Source organism: Myxine glutinosa, chromosome 12, assembly GCF_964187855.1.
Source record: "Myxine glutinosa chromosome 12, kmMyxGlut1.1, whole genome shotgun sequence".
In the NCBI taxonomy this organism is placed as follows: domain Eukaryota; kingdom Metazoa; phylum Chordata; class Myxini; order Myxiniformes; family Myxinidae; genus Myxine; species Myxine glutinosa.
The window spans coordinates 63625243-63645487 of record NC_136272.1 but is presented as its reverse complement, the minus strand read 5'-3'; the positions used below and the strand labels follow the sequence as shown (position 1 = coordinate 63645487).

At 44.8% G+C, this 20245-nt stretch overlaps 1 protein-coding gene across 2 annotated transcripts in view; it reads left to right on the top strand.

Moving 5' to 3' along the window:
* Positions 1 to 1294: 1294 nt before the first annotated feature.
* Positions 1295 to 20245, top strand: part of LOC144888543 (uncharacterized) — a 45521-nt gene continuing 26570 nt past the window's right edge. The window contains exon 1 of one of the 2 annotated variants that reach the window (XM_078766896.1): positions 1295 to 1439. The gene's annotated coding sequence lies outside the window, so the exon portion shown is untranslated. The remainder of the gene's footprint in view (positions 1440 to 20245) is intronic. The other variant, XM_078766893.1, reaches the window with a different exon arrangement.

The following is a 20245-nucleotide window of genomic DNA, read 5'->3' as shown; positions in this document are numbered from 1 at the left end:
CACACACACACACACACACAAACACACACGCACAAACACACACACACACACACAAACACACACACACACACAAACACACACACACACACACACGACAAACACACACAGACACACACACACACACACAAACACACACGCACACACACACACACACACACGACAAACACACACGCACACACACACACACACATACACACACAAACACACACGCACACACACAAACACACACACAAACACACACACACACACACGACAAACATACACAGACACACGCACACACACACACACACACACAAACACACACGCACACACACAAACACAAACACACACACACACACGACAAACACACACAGACACACACACACACACACGACAAACACACACACACACACACACGAAAAACACACACACACACAAACACACACACGACAAACACACGACATACACACACATACACACACACACACGACAAACACACGACATACACACACAAACACACACACGACAAACACACGACATACACACACATACACACACACACACACGACAAACACACGACATACACACACACACACGACACAAACACACACACACAAACACACACACACACACACGACAAACACACACTCACACGACAAACACACACACACACACACACACACACGACAAACACACGACATACACACACATACACACACACACACGACACAAACACACACACAAACACACACACACACGACAAACACACACTCACACGACAAACACACACACACACACACACGACAAACACACACTCACACGCCAAACACACACACACACACACACACACACACACACACACGACAAACACACACACACACACGACAAACAAACACACACACACACACGACAAACACACACACACACACGACAAACACACACACACACACACACACACACACACACGACAAACACACACACACACACACACACACACACACACACACGACAAACACACACACACACACACACACACACACACGACAAACACACACACGTCAAACACACACACACACACACACACACACGCGACAAACACACACACACACACACACACACACACACACACGACAAACACACACACACACACACACACACACACACACACACACACACACACACACGACAAACACACACACACACACACACACACGTACACACACGACAAACACACACACACACACACACACACACGACAAACACGTAACACAACCACTGAGCTTGGGGGAGGTGCCGTCACTTCCCTGGACACTCTGGGTACCAGTGACGTCATAACAATGGCGCCGCTTTTCTCGCCATACTGAGCAGGGCATTTCCTCAAGAGGAATTTCCTCCTCCCCATGGATGTCAACCGACGGGGATTGTACGTGCTCTGTCCTTCTCAAGCAAGGAAGCAGCAGGTACCATTTTAAAGTCTTTGGGACGACTTGATACATCAGTATGCAAGATTTCAACCTTCGAGCACACCTATAAAGTGCTGAACATGTGTATGAGTGAATGAGTGAGTGAATGAGTGGTTAGAAAGAGGTAAAACCAGAAAACACTGCGAGGCAGCCAACCTGCCTGCGGTGAGGGAGAAGCTACCTGCCTGCGGCGAGAGAGAAGCTACCTGCCTGCAGTGAGGGAGAAGCTACCCATGATACTCAGCGACTTCTATTGGGAAGTGAATGAGATGGATAGAATTGGACTCTGGGACCTCAAAAAGGACAGAACACAGGAAGTGGCAACAACAACCAATGGTGAGGAGCCAGATTTCATGGTGAGGAGCCAGATTTCATGGTGAGGAGCCAGATTTCATGGTGAGGAGACAGATTCCATGGTGATGAGCCAGATTCGATGGTGAGGAGCCAGATTCCATGGTGAAGAGCCAGATTCCATGGTGAGGAGTCAGATTCCATGGTGAGGAGCCAGATTCCAGAATCCATGGTGAGAAGCCAGATTCCAGATTCCATGGTGAGGAGCCAGATTCCAGATTCCATAGTGAGGAGCCAGATTCCATGGTGAGGAGCCAGATTCCAGATTTCATGGTGAGGAGCCAGATTCCAGATTCCATGGTGAGGAGCCAGATTCCATGGTGAGGAGCCAGATTCCAGATTCCATGGTGAGGAGCCAGATTCCAGATTCCATGGTGAGGAGCCTGATTCCATGGTGAGGAGGCAGATTCCAGATTCCATGGTGAGGAGCCAGATTCCAGATTCCATGGTGAGGAGCCAGATTCCATGGTGAGGAGCCTGATTCCAGATTCCATGGTGAAGAGCCAGATTCCAGATTCCATGGTGAGGAGCCAGATTCCATGGTGAGGAGCCAGAGTCGAGATTCCATGGTGAGGAGCCAGATTCCATGGTGAGGAGCCAGATTCCAGATTCCATGGTGAGGATCCAGATTCCAGATTCCATGGTGATGAGCCAGATTCCAGATTCCATGGTGAGGAGCCAGATTCCAGATTCCATGGTGAAGAGCCAGATTCCAGATTCCATGGTGAGGAGCCAGATTCCATGGTGAGGAGCCAGAGTCGAGATTCCATGGTGAGGAGCCAGATTCCATGGTGAGGAGCCAGATTCCAGATTCCATGGTGAGGATCCAGATTCCAGATTCCATGGTGAGGAGCCAGATTACATGGTGAGGAGCCAGAGTCGAGATTCCATGGTGAGGATCCAGATTCCATGGTGAGGAGCCAGATTCCAGATTCCATGGTGAGGATCCAGATTCCAGATTCCATGGTGATGAGCCAGATTCCAGATTCCATGGTGAGGAGCCAGATTCCAGATTCCATGGTGAGGAGCCAGATTCCAGATTCCATGGTGAAGAGCCAGATTCCATGGTGAGGAGCCAGATTCCAGATTCCATGGTGAGGAGCCAGATTCCATGGTGAGGAGCCAGATTCCAGATTCCATGGTGAGGAGCCAGATTCCATGGTGAGGTGCCAGATTCCAGATTCCATGGTGAGGAGCCAGATTCCATGGTGATGAGCCAGATTCCAGATTCCATGGTGAGGAGCCAGATTCCAGATTCCATGGTGAGGAGCCAGATTCCAGATTCCATGGTGAGGAGCCAGATTCCAGATTCCATGTTGAGGAGCCAGATTCCAGATTCCATGGTGAGGAGCCAGATTCCAGATTCCATGGTGAGGAGCCAGATTCCAGATTCCATGGTGAGGAGCCAGATTCCAGATTCCATGGTGAGGAGCCTGATTCCAGATTCCATGGTGAGGAGCCTGATTCCAGATTCCATGGTGAGGAGCCAGATTCCAGATTCCATGGTGAGGAGCTAGATTCCAGATTCCATGGTGAGGAGCCAGATTCCAGATTCCATGGTGAGGAGCCAGATTCCAGATTCCATGGTGAGGAGCCAGATTCCAGATTCCATGGTGAGGAGCCAGATTCCAGATTCCATGGTGAGGAGCCAGATTCCAGATTCCATGGTGAGGAGGCAGATTCCAGATTCCATGGTGAGGAGCCAGATTCCAGATTCCATGGTGAGGAGCCAGATTCCAGATTCCATGGTGAGGAGCCAGATTCCAGATTCCATGGAGAGGAGGCAGATTCCAGATTCCATGGTGAGGATCCAGATTCCAGATTCCATGGTGAGGAGCCAGATTCCAGATTCCATGGTGAGGAGCCAGATTCCAGATTCCATGGTGAGGAGCCAGATTCCAGATTCCATGGTGAGGAGGCAGATTTCAGATTCCATGGTGAGGAGCCAGAATCCATGGTGAAGAGCCAGATTCCAGATTCCATGGTGAGGAGCCAGATTCCATGGTGAGGAGCCAGATTCCATGGTGAGGAGGCAGATTCCAGATTCCATGGTGAGGAGCCAGATAGATTCCATGGCACTTAAGATGAAGACCTCACACACCAAATGAAGCCATTTGATACATTTGTGGAGAGGGGTCATGGATCAGATGAGGAGCAAATAAGGTGAGCGGATAATGAATAAAACACCAAGGAACAAATGGGAATAATAATTATATTTATCACAATAATTGATTATTTTAGCATATTATAATCTATATAATAATAGCGTAAGGACTCGACTTTGTTATCCCTTTTATGCCGCACCCAGTGACCCGATGCCCATGGCACTAATGGATTTACGATCTACGAACCGCGCTCTTTGTTTATCACGTACAGGCATACTCGAAAAATCTGAATTAGCAGACGTTGGGGCCCAAAAGCATCCGATTAACTGCCGATACGACGCCATCTTACGACGCCATCGTATTGGCGTCTGCTGGGCGAAGGCGAAGCAAGCCGTCCGCTGATTGGACAGGCGAAGGCGAAAGCAAGCCGTCCACTGAGTGGACAATCCAGAGCATGCATTTGTGCCGGTGTCGGCGATCGTTGTTCATATACGCACTCTTCATTTTCATCTTTCTTACTAACTCTTACTCGGACAAGCAAATCCCCTATGCCATCCATAATGGTACACTCTATCCATACACCACATCCTCCCTTCCGTGGATGTTCCACGGGTTTCGGCTAGTCTATATAATAATAGCGTAAGGACTCGACTTTGTTATCCCTTTTACGCCGCACCCAGTGACCCGATGCCCACGGCACTAATGGATTTACCATCTACGAACCGCGCTCTTTGTTTATCACGTACAGCCATACTCGAAAAATCTGAATTAGCCGACGTTGGGGCCCAAAAGCATCCGATTAACTGCCGATACGACGCCATCTTACGGCGCCATTGTATTGGCGTCTGCTGGGCGGAGGCGAAGCGAGCCGTCCGCTGATTGGACAGTCGAGTGGTGTGAACATGGGTGGTGTGAACCAAATGGTCTTTTTATTCCCTTGAACATTTTAAATTAGGATATATAAGGAAACGTCTTTATCGTCATTTTAATAAAGTTAAATGGAGTGACGTTGCGATACTCGGGGTGCGTTGCATAAATCCTCGTAACTCAGAGAGGTGTAGCAGGTGGCGAGACGTAAGGAAGCTTAAAGATAACGAGCTGAAACAGACGAACGATATGTCAATCCCTTTCTACACCGAACGGCAATAAAAGAATGAGAGCGGGAAGGCATGGCCTGAGCACTTCGAGCAGAGAGGACTGATTGGACTTAACTTAAAGAGAAAAAATTGGAGCTTAACGGAAGAAGAAGCTCCCATGAGCACTGCCGTCACTTATCGACGTGTGTTGAGGTCTGAAGAGATGAGGTGGTTTCTAGGAGCGATTTGTACCTTTTTACTGCTTGAGGTGAGTTCGGTTCGTGTTTTGTGACTCGTAGATTTATTAGTCAAAACACGGTCACAGTCGCGTCAGGCACTGTGACCGTGTATGTGACTCATATTCGCGATTACCACAGAAGCACATCGACGGGGAGTATCGATATAATAATAGCGTAAGGACTCGACTTTGTTATCCCTTTTACGCCGCACCCAGTGACCCGATGCCCATGGCACTAATGGATTTACGATCTACGAACCGCGCTCTTTGTTTATCACGTACAGGCATACTCGAAAAATCTGAATTAGCCGACGTTGGGGCCCAAAAGCATTCGATTAACTGCCAATACGACGCCATCTTACGACGCCATCGTATTGGCGTCTGCTGGGCGAAGGCGAAGCAAGCCGTCCGTTGATTGGACAGGCGAAGGCGAAAGCAAGCCGTCCACTGAGTGGACAATCCAGAGCATGCATTTGTGCCGGTGTCGGTGATCGTTGTTCATATACGCACTCTTCATTCTCATCTTTCTTCCTAACTCTAACTCGGACAAGCAAATCCCCTATGCCATCCATAATGGTACACTCTATCCATACACCACATCCTCCCTTCCGTGGATGTTCCACGGGTTTCGGCTAGTTATCAATGTTATTATTCAACACTACACCTTGCTAGGTGACTCCTCAACCACAACACCAACCCATAGTTTATAGCACATGTTTACCTGTACCCCACGAACATGCTACGAACATGCTACGACAGTCATTGAACGTCCAGAATTTTGTGAAAAATGAATGTGATGTTTCTGAGAATGAACCTTTGCACTTTGGATGGTGTGATGTCACCTGCAGGGATGTGATCCACTTGATTGTACAGGACTGTAGGTTCTTCTTCACCAGACCCATTGAATCAATCTGCGTGTCCCACATCCACTGTATTTCAACCTGTACATATAATAATAATAATAATAATAATAATAATAATCATTGTTATTATTTCCGCCACCAAGGGTGGACGGAGATTATGTTTTCACCCCTGTCTGTCTGTGAGCAAAATATCTCAAAGGGTGAAGGACGGATTCGGACGAAATTTGGTGGACAGGTTAGGTGTGTGACAAGGACGGATTTATTTAATTTTGGTGAAGATCCGAATCCAGAGCCGGATACTAGAATTTTTTTTTTCAGTGATTTTTCACAATTAAACCAAAAACCAAAACCAAAAGCGATATACAACATGATATCTCAAAAAATTGTGCACAGATTATGGCAACTCTTAGTGGATGAGCTGGTCAGGTGACAAGAACAAGCCAATCAGATTTTGGTTCAGGTCTGAATCCAGGTCCGGCCTATCAGTGGGATACAAAACGTAAACTGTTCATCAGGTGGAGGTGTGCTCTCTACCGAGTTCCGTTCTAGTTTGTTTTTTTTGTCTACAACATCGAGGCTCGTGTAAGAGCTGACATTGATCACACAAAGACAAACCGACACATAAAACATATGATAAAGGGAGCGGGAGACAAGATGGGGAGCCGGGACATCGGGAGATCTGTGGGAGGGAGAGGGCTTGGGGGGGAGGTGGCATGGGAAAGGGGGGGGGGGGCGTGGAGGGAGGTGGTAAAAAAAACACATGGACACTGCAAGGACTTCCAGCAAAGTAGTTGGAATTTGAAAAAAGTGTATCTGGGGTGAATTAACGGGGGTAGAAAAGATCAAGGTTTTGGATGGGGGTATGATAAGATAAGATAATATTTGATAAGAGATGGTGGTGAACAGCTGTTTTAAAGACCTGGAGGGAGGAGTGGGATTGATGTTGTTGTCTTGTTAGTTAATATGTTGTCTTGTTAGTTAATATGTTTTCCTATTAGTTAATATGTTGTCTTGTTAGTTAATATGTTTTCCTATTAGTTAATATGTTGTCTTGTTAGTTAATATGTTATCTTGTTAGTTAATATGTTGTCTGGTTGGTTAATATGTTGTCATGTTAGTTAATATGTTGTCTTCTTAGTTAATATGTTGTCTGGTTAGTTAATATGTTGTCTTCTTAGTTAATATGTTGTCTTCTTCGTTAATATGTTTTCTGGTTAGTTAATATGTTGTCTTGTTAGTTAATATGTTGTCTTCTTAGTTAATATGTTGTCTGGTTAGTTAATATGTTGTCTTGTTAGTTAATATGTTGTCTGGTTAGTTAATATGTTGTCTTGTTAGTTAATATGTTGTCTGGTTAGTTAATATGTTGTCTTGTTAGTTAATATGTTGTCTTGTTAGTTAATATGTTGTCTTGGTAGTTAATATGTTGTCTTGTTAGTCTTGTTAGTTAATATGTTGTCTTGTTACTTAATATGTTGTCTTGTTAGTTAATATGTTGTCTTGTTAGTTAATGTTGTCTGGTTAGTTAATATGTTGTCTTGTTAGTTAATATGTTGTCTGGTTAGTTAATATGTTGTCTTGTTAGTTAATATGTTGTCTTGTTAGTTAATATGTTGTCTTGTTAGTTAATATGTTGTCTTGTTAGTTAATATGTTGTCTTGTTATTTAATATGTTGTCTTGTTAGTTAATATGTTGTCTTGTTAGTTAATATGTTGTCTTGTTAGTTAATATGTTGTCTTGTTAGTTAATATGTTGTCTTGTTAGTTAATATGTTGTCTTGTTAGTTAATATGTTGTCTTGTCAGCTAATATGTTGTCTTGTTAGTTAATATGTTGTCTTGTTAGTTAATATGTTGTCTTGTTAGTTAATATGTTGTCTTGTTAGTTAATATGTTGTCTTGTTAGTTAATATGTTGTCTGGTTAGTTAATATGTTGTCTTGTTAGTTAATATGTTGTCTTGTTAGTTAATATGTTATCTTGTTCGTTAATGTGTTGTCTTGTTAGTTAATATGTTGTCTTGTTAGTTAATATGTTGTCTTGTTAGTTAATATGTTGTGTTGTTAGTTAATATGTTATCTTGTTTGTTAATATGTTGTCTTGTTAGTTAATATGTTGTCTTGTTAGTTAATGTTGTCTTGTTAGTTAATATGTTGTCTTGTTAGTTAATATGTTGTCTTGTTATTTAATATGTTGTCTTGTTAGTTAATATGTTGTCTTGTTAGTTAATATGTTGTCTTGTTAGTTAATATGTTGTCTGGTTAGTTAATATGTTGTCTTGTTAGTTAATATGTTGTCTTGTTAGTTAATATGTTGTCTTGTTAGTTAATATGTTGTCTTGTTAGGTAATATGTTGTCTTGTTTTTGACTGTTGAGTTGTTGAGTTTTTGTTGAGTTGAGTTGTTGTTGGGTTTTGTTGAGTTTTGTTGATGTTGAGTTTCCTGTTGAGTTTTTGACTGTTGAGTACCAAAAGTAGAAACAAATTTCATCTCCATCCACCTGGAGTGTCTCACATTGTGACTTCAGAGAACAAATTGACCTTTGCTGCATTGTAAACTTTTAAAAGCTGCAACAAACGAGCGATGATGCATTGCAATAATCATGGTAACTGTGGATTTACCATTAACCATTTATAGCTGTTGTTGAAGTTGGCTAGAGCAGGCCAGCTGCCTATTGCAATGTTATCACAATTAACACCTGCGAGTAAGACGACTTGTGTATGGAACACCTTGAAACTTCCAGAGCTCGGGATTCGAACCTCAAAGCGGCGAGTGGAGCCAAACACGTTTGGAAGCATTGGACCGCACGTTGCTCCATGATCATGGCGTCCTCTGGTTCAATCATCGATACACAACCACCCATTATATGATGATATAATTATTGGTTTATAATGACTATGCTGCACGTTGCAGGTTAGAATTCATCCTCACTCGAATCCACATTCAAGGCCCCGTCATTGCAGCTGCTGCTCGATGAGTTTAAACTTCTGCAGAAAAGAAAAGAAAAACAAACACGAAGTACAAAGTGTCATCATTCTGATCGTTATCACCTTGTGGTTTTCTTATTATCCTTTCATGAGACCCAAAGGCCTCTGGGTACATTTACAACATTTTTATCCAGCACGAGTGTTTAAAACATTTGCCCCATAACCAGAGGGGCTGCTCGGTTAGCTCAACAACAATTGGCCATTGACGACCGACTCGACCGGTTTGTCAGGATAAGTCAAAACAGGAAGGCCTGAGGAAGGCTGATAATGGTGTCCTGGTTGGCCTGGCCACAACTGCACATCCTCCACCACAACCCGACCCGTGTAGCAGGCTAATAAAATGGTCGGACATTGTTTAAGAGCTGAGAGGTGCTGGGAGGACGTATTGAGGTCTCGTCTTTCAGGTTTAACAGATGATAAATCTGTTGTGGATCCATCTGGAGTCCATTAGGAAATCTCTCTTTTCCAAGGAAACGTTCGCCATGGACAAGGAGATCCAAGAAAGGCGAAGACAAGAGCTCGAAAGAGAGAAACATTCGTTTAATATGCCACAGGATGTTGAAAACAAGCCCGACCTTGGTCTTCTGTTCACGAGATCACCTGGTGGAGGAGTGGGGATGATGATATAATTCCCTAACACCACCGACTCCCTAACACCGCCGACTCCCTAACACCACCATGAACCTCAAGTCCACCACGATGACACCACCACCATGAACCTCAAGTCCACCACGATGACACCACCACCATGAACCTCAAGTCCACCACGATGACACCACCATACCATGAACATCATGTCCACCACGATGACACCACCACCATGAACCTCATGTCCACTACGATGACACCACCACCATGAACCTCATGTCCACCACGATGACACCACCACCATGAACCTCATGTCCACCACGATGACACCACCACCATGAACCTCATGTCCACCACGATGACACCACCACCATGAACCTCATGTCCACCACGATGACACCACCACCATGAACCTCATGTCCACCACGATGACACCACCACCACCATGAACCTCAATTCCACCACGATGACACCACCACCATGAACCTCAAGTCCACCACGATGACACCACCACCATGAACCTCATGTCCACCACGATGACACCACCACCATGAACCTCAATTCCACCACGATGACACCACCACCATGAACCTCATGTCCAACACGATGACACCACCACCATGAACCTCATGTCCACCACGATGACACCACCACCATGAACCTCAAGTCCACCACGATGACACCACCACCATGAACCTCAAGTCCACCACGATGACACCACCACCATGAACCTCAAGTCCACCACGATGACACCACCACCATGAACCTCAAGTCCACCACGATGACACCACCACCATGAACCTCATGTCCACCACGATGACACCACCACCATGAACCTCAAGTCCACCACGATGACACCACCACCATGAACCTCAAGTCCACCACGATGACACCACCACCATGAACCTCATGTCCACCACGATGACACCACCACCATGAACCTCATGTCCACCACGATGACACCACCACCATGAACCTCATGTCCACCACGATGACACCACCACCATGAACCTCAAGTCCACCACGATGACACCACCACCATGAACATCATGTCCACCACGATGACACCACCACCATGAACCTCAAGTCCACCACGATGACACCACCACCATGAACCTCAAGTCCACCACGATGACACCACGCCACGGAAGACCTGCGGTCTACGCGGGTAAACACAAGCGGCTCACTTAGGATTTGCCTGTTTTGGGGACTCGGATTTACGTCGACGATAACGAGAGTTACAAAACGAGTGTGACAAAACGAGAGTGTGACTAAACAAGCGTGACAAAACGAGAGTGTGACAAAACGAGTGTGTGACAAAACAAGGGTGACAAAACAAGAGTGACAAAACGAGAGTGTGACAAAACAAGGGTGACAAAACAAGAGTGACAAAACGAGAGTGTGACGAAAGGTGAGTGACAAAACGAGAGTGTGACGAAACGTGAGTGACAAAACGAGAGTGTGACAAAACAAGGGTGACAAAACAAGAGTGACAAAACGAGAGTGTGACAAAACGAGTGTGTGACAAAACAAGGGTGACAAAACAAGAGTGACAAAACGAGAGTGTGACAAAACAAGGGTGACAAAACAAGAGTGACAAAACGAGAGTGTGACGAAAGGTGAGTGACAAAACGAGAGTGTGACGAAACGTGAGTGACAAAACGAGAGTGTGACAAAACAAGGGTGACAAAACAAGAGTGACAAAACGAGATTGTGACAAAACAAGGGTGACAAAACGAGGGTGTGACGAAACGTGTGACAAAACGAGGGTGTGACGAAACGTGAGTGACAAAACGAGTGTGACGAAACGAGAGTGTGACAAAACAAGGGTGACAAAACGAGGGTGTGACGAAACGTGTGACAAAACGAGGGTGTGACAAAACGTGAGTGACAAAACGAGTGTGACGAAACGAGAGTGACAAAACGGGAGTGTGACGAAACGAGTGTGACAAAACGAATGTGACGAAACGAGAGTGACAAAACGGGAGTGTGACGAAACGAGTGTGACAAAACGAGTGTGACAAAACGAGAGTGTGACAAAACAAGGGTGACAAAACAAGAGTGACAAAACGAGAGTGTGACAAAACAAGGGTGACAAAACGGGAGTGTGACGAAACGTGAGTGACAAAACGAGTGTGACGAAACGAGAGTGACAAAACGGGAGTGTGACGAAACGAGTGTGACAAAACGAGAGTGTTACAAAACGAGAGTGTGACAAAACGAGAGTGTTACAAAACGAGAGTGTTACAAAACGAGAGTGTTACAAAACGAGAGTGTGACAAAACGAGAGTGTGACAAAACGAGGGTGTGACAAAACGAGGGTGTGACAAAACGAGAGTGAGACAAAACGAGGGTGTGACAAAACGAGAGTGAGACAAAACGAGGGTGAGACAAAACGAGGGTGAGACAAAACGAGGGTGTGACAAAACGAGGGTGAGACAAAACGAGGGTGTGACCAAACGAGGGTGAGACAAAACGAGGGTGTGACAAAACGAGGGTGAGACAAAACGAGAGTGTTACAAAACGAGGGTGTGACAAAACGTGAGTGAGACAAAACGAGGGTGAGACAAAACGAGGGTGAGACAAAACGAGGATGAGACAAAAGGAGAGTGTGACAAAACGAGGGTGTGACAAAACGAGGGTGAGACAAAACGAGGGTGTGACAAAACGAGGGTGAGACAAAACGAGAGTGTTACAAAACGAGGATGAGACAAAACGAGAGTGTGACAAAACGAGGGTGAGACAAAACGAGGGTGAGACAAAACGAGGATGAGACAAAACGAGAGTGTGACAAAACGAGGGTGTGACAAAACGAGAGTGTTACAAAACGAGATTGTTACAAAACGAGAGTGAGACAAAACGAGGGTGAGACAAAACGAGGGTGAGACAAAACGAGGATGAGACAAAACGAGAGTGTGACAAAACGAGGGTGTGACAAAACGAGAGTGAGACAAAACGAGGGTGAGACAAATCGAGATTGTGACAAAACGAGGGTGTGACAAAACGAGAGTGTGACAAAACCAGCGTGTTACAAAACGAGATTGTTACAAAACGAGGGTGAGACAAAACGAGGGTGAGACAAAACGAGAGTGTTACAAAACGAGAGTGTGACAAAACGAGGGTGAGACAAAACGAGGGTGAGACAAAACGAGAGTGTTACAAAACGAGTGTTACAAAACGAGAGTGTGACAAAACGAGTGTTACAAAACGAGAGTGTTACAAAACGAGTGTTACAAAACGAGAGTGACTCTTTCGCTCCGCCTCATGAAAATGTGAAACTTCTCGACAATCATGGCGGCATTCCATCCCCGAGTGTCCAACACAGAGGTCCTTGTGCTTGTGCGATGTCCGCCATTTCTCGCCTCGCATCACACGTTGGCGACATGACCCCAGACACAACGACCTTCTATTTATTTATTTGGAGTACTCTCGCTCTCTCTTTCTCTCTCTTCCTCTCTTTTTCTCTCCATTCGACCATTTTCCACTCGTTCCTTCTTCTCCTGCCCTCAAAATAACCAAGAAGTCCGACATTCATCATGTGCCATGTTTCAGGCCATTGCATGGTGAAGACCTCCCTCAACCCATGACGTTGGGGGTGCTGTGTTGCTGCTATGACGAAGCTTGCCAAGTATGGATTGCTGAGAGACCTTGGACGGGAAATTGTAATTTGTTCCAGGGTGCTGGCGATAACTCGCCGACTCTTCACGGCAGACACCCTGCACGGTCTTCAACGTCCACCGGCGACCATTAGTGCGAGCTAGCAGACGGGTCATCCATCGCCCTACTTGTCCATCCATCGATATTTTTCTTGTCCAACATCAAACAACACCTGGATGCTAGTTTATATCTGGGTCGAGATTGGAACCCAGGCTGGACAACTTGAAGTCTGGTCGGACATTGTTTAGTCTGGCTATCTAGGCCACGGAGGTATATAATAAACTGGAGAGCCAATGACGGCTGTCGGCTGAAGCTAGCGGAAGTTGCTTGGCGGCCATATTGGGAAGCCGATTGTGTCTGCGTCCGTGTTTGAATACGATGAATACGATCCAGTCATCAAAGCTTTCGCACTCACTCTTCAATTTTATTCTGCTAAAGGATACGACTATGTTCGAGAGACATTCGACTTGGCACTGCCAAGTCCATCCACAATCCGGAAATGGTACAGCGCAATTGATGGTTCACCTGGTTTTAGTGCAGTTGTATTCCAAGCACTAGAGAGCCGGTTTAAAGCAGAGATGGAGACTGGCAAGAGAACACTGTGTAGCCTGATGTTAGACGAGATGGCCATCATGAAGGCAATTGACTTTTTAGGGGACAAGGTATTGGGGTACGTCGACATCGGAAACGGAGTCCAAGATGACAGTGCTCGCCAGGCCAGCAGCGCACTGGTTTTCATGCTGGTTGCACTGAATGACAGTTGGAAAGTGCCTGTAGCATACTTTATGATAAATGGATTGTCGGGGAAGGAACAGGCGAATTTGGTGACACAATGTCTACTAAAATTGCATGATATCGGTGCAGAGGTGGTTTCCTTAACTTGCGATGGACCGTCCGCTCATTTGACAATGTTACGTGAGCTAGGTGCCGACATCACGCCGCAGAATGTGAAACCAACATTTCCCCACCCAGCAAATCCCGAAAAGAAAATTTGTGTTGTACTCGATGCATGTCACATGCTTAAACTTGCAAGAAACTGTCTTGGATCCATGAAAATGATGGAGGATGGCAACAAAAAAGTCATCGCGTGGAAATACATCCAGGCACTCTTTGATCTGCAGAAGAGGGAAGGCTTGCGTCTGGGAAATAAGCTCTCCCGGAAACACATCGAGTGGAAGAGCAATGTCATGAAGGTGGACACAGCTGCTCAGACATTGAGCACTAGTGTGGCAGATGCAATTCGGTTTTGCAGGGACACTTTGCAACTATCAGAATTTCAGGGCAGTGAGGCTACCTGCCAATACATTGAAACATTGGACAAACTGTTTGACATTCTAAATTCTCGCAATCCATTGGCACGAAACTACAAGGCACCACTCATGACATCACGAGAAGGACTTTTCCTGCCATTCCTGGATACTGCCTACAGTTACTTGTCCAACATCAAAAACATGAATGGTCAAGTTATGACCAATACGCGTTTGAAAACCCCCTTCATTGGTTTCATGATCTGCATAGAGAGTGTCAAAATTTTGTATTTCACATATGTCAAACCTGCCTCATCTCCCCTGCGATACCTGCTCACGTACAAAATGAGCCAAGACCACATTGAACTTTTCTTTGGAGCGGTCCGCATTGCATGTGGAAGTGGGAATAACCCAACGGCCCGGCAGTTTGTTGCCGCATATAAGCGCCTCTTGATGCGACATGACATCAAGTCTGCAAGTGGGAACTGTTCTGCACAGGACTCAACCAGAATCCTGAATGCGGCTTCCTTCAAGTGCGTTGCAAAGCAGGCTGTGCCTGACGAGAGTCACGACATGTTGGTGGCCAGACGATACGACCTGGAGTTGAGATCGCCGGCAAAAGAGGACCACGACTATGCGGATATTCCAAATTTTGAGCAACTTTCCATCTTTACAGAGTCATGTGTTGGCTATATTGCCGGCTATGTGGTGAGGATGGTGAGGAAGACTCTGAAGTGTAGCCAATGTCTTTCTGCATTGACCAGTAACAACGAAGAATGGCAAACCACACCAATGTACAGCCTGATTGTTACCAAGAACAGGGGTGGCCTCATAGTTCCCTCGCACAGTGTTGTTCGTGTCTGTGAGGCGACTGAACGCTGTGTCAAGAGGCTCCTGGCTGTAAGCAATGGCAAAATGCCTCGTGAAAGTGGGATAAGAGTGGCAATTTCCACTTCTGTCCTTTCTGAGGTCGGTCCGTCTACATTTGCTTCCTTGGATCGGCACATGTTTGACTGTGAGGCAGACAGCAACCATGTGTTTGCTTTAATACATTCTGTATCACAATCATACAGCAAGATACGTTTCCATCATGTTGTGAGAACACTCGATGATGACATGAAGGAAGAGCGCATCAGGAAAAAATATTGCAAACTGGTCCTGTTTGCTCACCAGTGAGGCAACACCAGAGCAAGCTGAAATATAAGAGCGACCTCATCTCTACATGGTGTGGGTGTGTTTTGTGGGTTAACTGTGAATTGTGTGGGTTAACTACATGACAGCGTTTCATGTCATTTATGTGACTGACTCACTGTTGATGTGTTGCTGACCCATGTCAGTGTAGAATAAACTCTGGTTATCATTATATCTGCGTGGTTTCTAACATCTCGGTAATAGAAACATACACATCTTAGTTACAATATAATGACTGAATTAAGTAACATCATATAACATGACAACAAATCAGATCTTTATATTGAGGAATATTATAGAACAAGCCAAAGAATGGCAAACGACGATGTACCTCAATTTTATAGATTTCTAGAAAGCTTTCGACTCCTTGCCCAGAGAAAGTCTGGGTCATAATGAAGAAATACAGCATACCTGGAAAATTAGTGAACCTTGTAAAAGCCCTTTACCAAGACTTTCAATGTGCGGTCGTCGACCAAGGTGAAACAACAGAATGGTTCAAGGTGAAGACAAGAGTTAAACAGGGGTGTAACATGTCAGGATTCTTATTCCTACTAGTGGGTGATTGGGTCATGAGAAGAACGATAAAGAACACCGAGCGGTAATTTTGGGCACTTTTTTTTCAAACAAGCTCTAAACCATTGGATTCCCCAGGAAAAATGCGTCTAGAACCAACTTCAAACTTAATGAACACCATTTCCTTAAAGAACGGGATTCTGAGCCCGAATATCAGTTCAAATATTAGTATTCTATATTAATTAAATAGTCGGCGGTCCTAAAATTCGCTCCAGCTGCATCATCAGTGCGCCACGCCTTTGCTTTGACAGGCTTACGATCGGCTTCCCAATATGGCCGCCAGACTATTTCCGGTGGCTTCACGGCGGCTAATGCTGCGAGGTGGCCAATTGGCTCTCCATATTATATACCTCCGTGATCTAGGCAGGCCAGGTCCTCCATTGCCCGATCCATGTTATTACCCTCGCCAGAGGAGAGGGTAGTCTGTTTGTTTGTTACTTGCCGGAATTTGGTTGGTTGGTTTGTCTGTCTGTCTGTCTGTTTGTCTGTTTGTCTGTCTGTCTGTTTGTCTGTCTGTCTGTTTGTGCGCAGTACTACGTCTACACCGTTGCACATAGAATCGCCATACTTTACACACATATTTGTCTCGCCCTGGAATAGACTGTGCCCAATTTTTAACTCTCTCGGCCCAAGGCCTCCATTATGACGTCATAATTCGATAATTCAACAAGTACAAAACTTCATCCAATCAAGATGCAATTTCTTGAGCGCCATGTCGGCATAAACTGGTGGAGAAAAAAAAAAAAATGATGATGTCATCAGTCACGTGGTTCAGCCGCCATCTTGGAAAAAACGAAAAAATTTGCACCTCTACATCTCCGAAAGTGCTGAATAGAAAAAATTGAGATATGGCTCCTTGTAAAGAACTCTCCATAAGGAATAAAATATGTCAATGATGATGTCATAGGTGCCTCCATTATGATGTCATAATACGACAAGTACAATACTTCATCCGATCAAGATGAAATTTCTTGAGCATAATCTAGTTGCCCTAGAATAGACTGTGCCAAATTTTTAACTCTATGGGCACAAGGCCTCCATTATGACGTCATAATTCGACAAGTACAAAACTTCATCCAATCAAGATGCAATTTCTTGAGCGCCATGTCGGCATAAACTGGTGGAGAAAAAAAAAATGATGACGTCATCGGTCACGTGGTTCGGCCGCCATCTTGGAAAAACTTTGCACCTCTATGTCTCCGAAAGTGCTGAATAGAAAAAAATTGAGACATGGGTCATTGTAAAGAACTCTCCATGGGGAATAAAATATGTTAATGATGATGTTATAGGTTGCTCCCTTATGACGTCATAATTCGACAAGTACAAAACTTAATCCGATCAAGATGAAATTTCTTGAGCATAATCTAGGAATCATTTAGTTTAGAAAAAAATAATGATGACGTCATCGGTCACGTGGTTCGGCCGCCATCTTACTATAATTCATCAAATGTCCGTCTGTCTGTCTGTCTGTTCGAAGGTACCGTAAAAACTGCTGAACCGATCGCAAAGATATTTTGGGTGGATAATCCTGGGATCTCCAGGAGTAAAATAGGCTATTTAGTTTTCACAATTTCAGCTTTGGTCTCCAGCATTTTCAGGTTTGGACTCCCACATAACAATCGCGTTCGCATGATGTTCGTTGTTCTCATTGTGACGATGTTGTTTTCCTGGGTGCGCGCACAAACGGCTGCACAGATCGCTGCACAGCTGCACCTGCCACAATCAAGACATGGGTTGAATACCTGCTTGAGAGAATTCTAACCCATTTCAACTGAAGGAAACACGTATCGGGAGTACATACGACATAGCGATTGTGAACACGATTATCGATCACGATTCACGACCACGATCATCACGATCATAGCGTATCGATCACTGTGGGACATTTGGTGAATTATAGTAAGATACTGTTCAGATTTTGATGATTTGCGTGTGATATGATTTAACAGATGTTTATATGAATCGTTTAAAATAAAAAACAGCCTTCAATTTCTGATATTTTACCTTTTCATTTGGGCTTCCCAATTGAAGCCCCGCCCGTAGGGCGGGTACCGTTGCTAACATTCGCGTTCGCATAACGTTCATTGTTCTCATTGTGACGATGTTGTTTTCCCGGGTGCCGCACAAACGGCTGCACCGATCGCTGCACGGCTGCACCGATCGAACTCGGTGACCTCGGACAAAGACCTTTTATAAGGACACGGGTTGTTAGAGGACACGGGAGTACATACAACATCGGGAGTACTAACTGCACGCGTCTTCAGTATCAAGCTAAAATCTGTCATGGCGGATCTGAAGAGCGGAATGCTTGGAGAAGTGGTGGGCTACTTCGGCATGAAGGAGGATCAGAAACGTGAACTCCCACAATGCCACATCCTGCTGATACTTGCTCCCGCATGACGTTATTTTCCCGGGTGCCGCACAAATGGCCGCACCGATCGAGATTTAACAGATGTTTATATAAATCGTTTAAAAGAAAAAAAGCCCTCAACTTCTGATATTTAGCCTTTTCATTTGGGCCTCCCAATTGAAGCCCCACCCATAGGGTGGGTACCGTTGCTAGTATTTATTATTCCGGCAAGTCCTCGGTCTCTGACCGATTTCTAGTCTGTCTGTCTCTTTGTCCGTTTGTCTGTCTGTCTGTCTGTTTGTCTGTCTGTCTGCCTGTTTGTGCGCAGTACTACGTCTACATCGTTGCACATATAATCGCCATACTTTGCACACATATTTGTCTAGCCCTGGAATAGACTGTGCCCAATTTTTACCTCTCTCGGCACAAGGCCTCCATTATGACATCATAATTCGATAATTCGACAAGTACAAAACTTCATCCAATCAGGATGCAATTTCTTGAGCGCCATGTCGGCATAAACTGGTGGAGAAAACAAATAATGATGACATCATCGGTCACGTGGTTCGGCCACCATATTTTTAATTCCAGCAACTCCTCGGTCTCTGACCGATTTCTAGTCTGTCTGTCTCTTTGTCCGTTTGTCTGTCTGTCTGTCTGTCTGTCTGCCTGTTTGTGCGCAGTACTACGTCTACATCGTTGCACATAGAATCGCCATACTTTGCACACATATTTGTCTAGCCCTGGAATAGACTGTGCCCAATTTTTAACTCTCTCGGCCCAAAGCCTCCATTATGACATCATAATTCGATAATTCGACAAGTACAAAACTTCATCCAATCAGGATGCAATTTCTTGAGCGCCATGTCGGCATAAACTGGTGGAGAAAACAAATAATGATGACATCATCTGTCACGTGGTTCGGCCGCCATATTTGTCCAAAATGGCCGATAAAAAAGTACATTCTGGCAAGTCCTCGGTCTCTGACCGATTTTTCATCTGTCTGTCTGTTTGTCTGTCTGTCTGTTTGTGCGCAGTACTATGTCTACACCGTTGCACATATAATCGCCAAACTTTACACACATATTTGTCTTGCCCTGGAATAGACTGTGCCCAATTTTTAACTCTCTCGGCCCAAGGCCTGCATAATGATGTCATAATTCGATAATTCGACAAGTACAAAACTTCATCCAATCAAGATGCAATTTCTTGAGCGCCATGTCGGCATAAACTGGTGGAGAAAAAAAAAAAAGATGACGTCATTGGTCACGTGGTTCGGCCGCCATCTTGGAAAAACCGAAAAACTTTGCACCTCTATATCTCCGAAAGCGCTGCATCAAAAAAAATTGAGACATGGCTCATTGTAAGGAACTCTCCATGGGGAAGAAAATATGTTAATGATGATGTCATAGGTGCCTCCATTATGACGTCATAATTCAACAAGTACAAAACTTCATCCGATCAAGATGAAGTTTCTTGAGCATAATCTAGGAATAAATTAGTTTAGAAAACAAATAATGACGTCATTGGTCACGTGTTTAGGCCACCATCTTGGAAAAACCGAAAAAAATTACACCTCT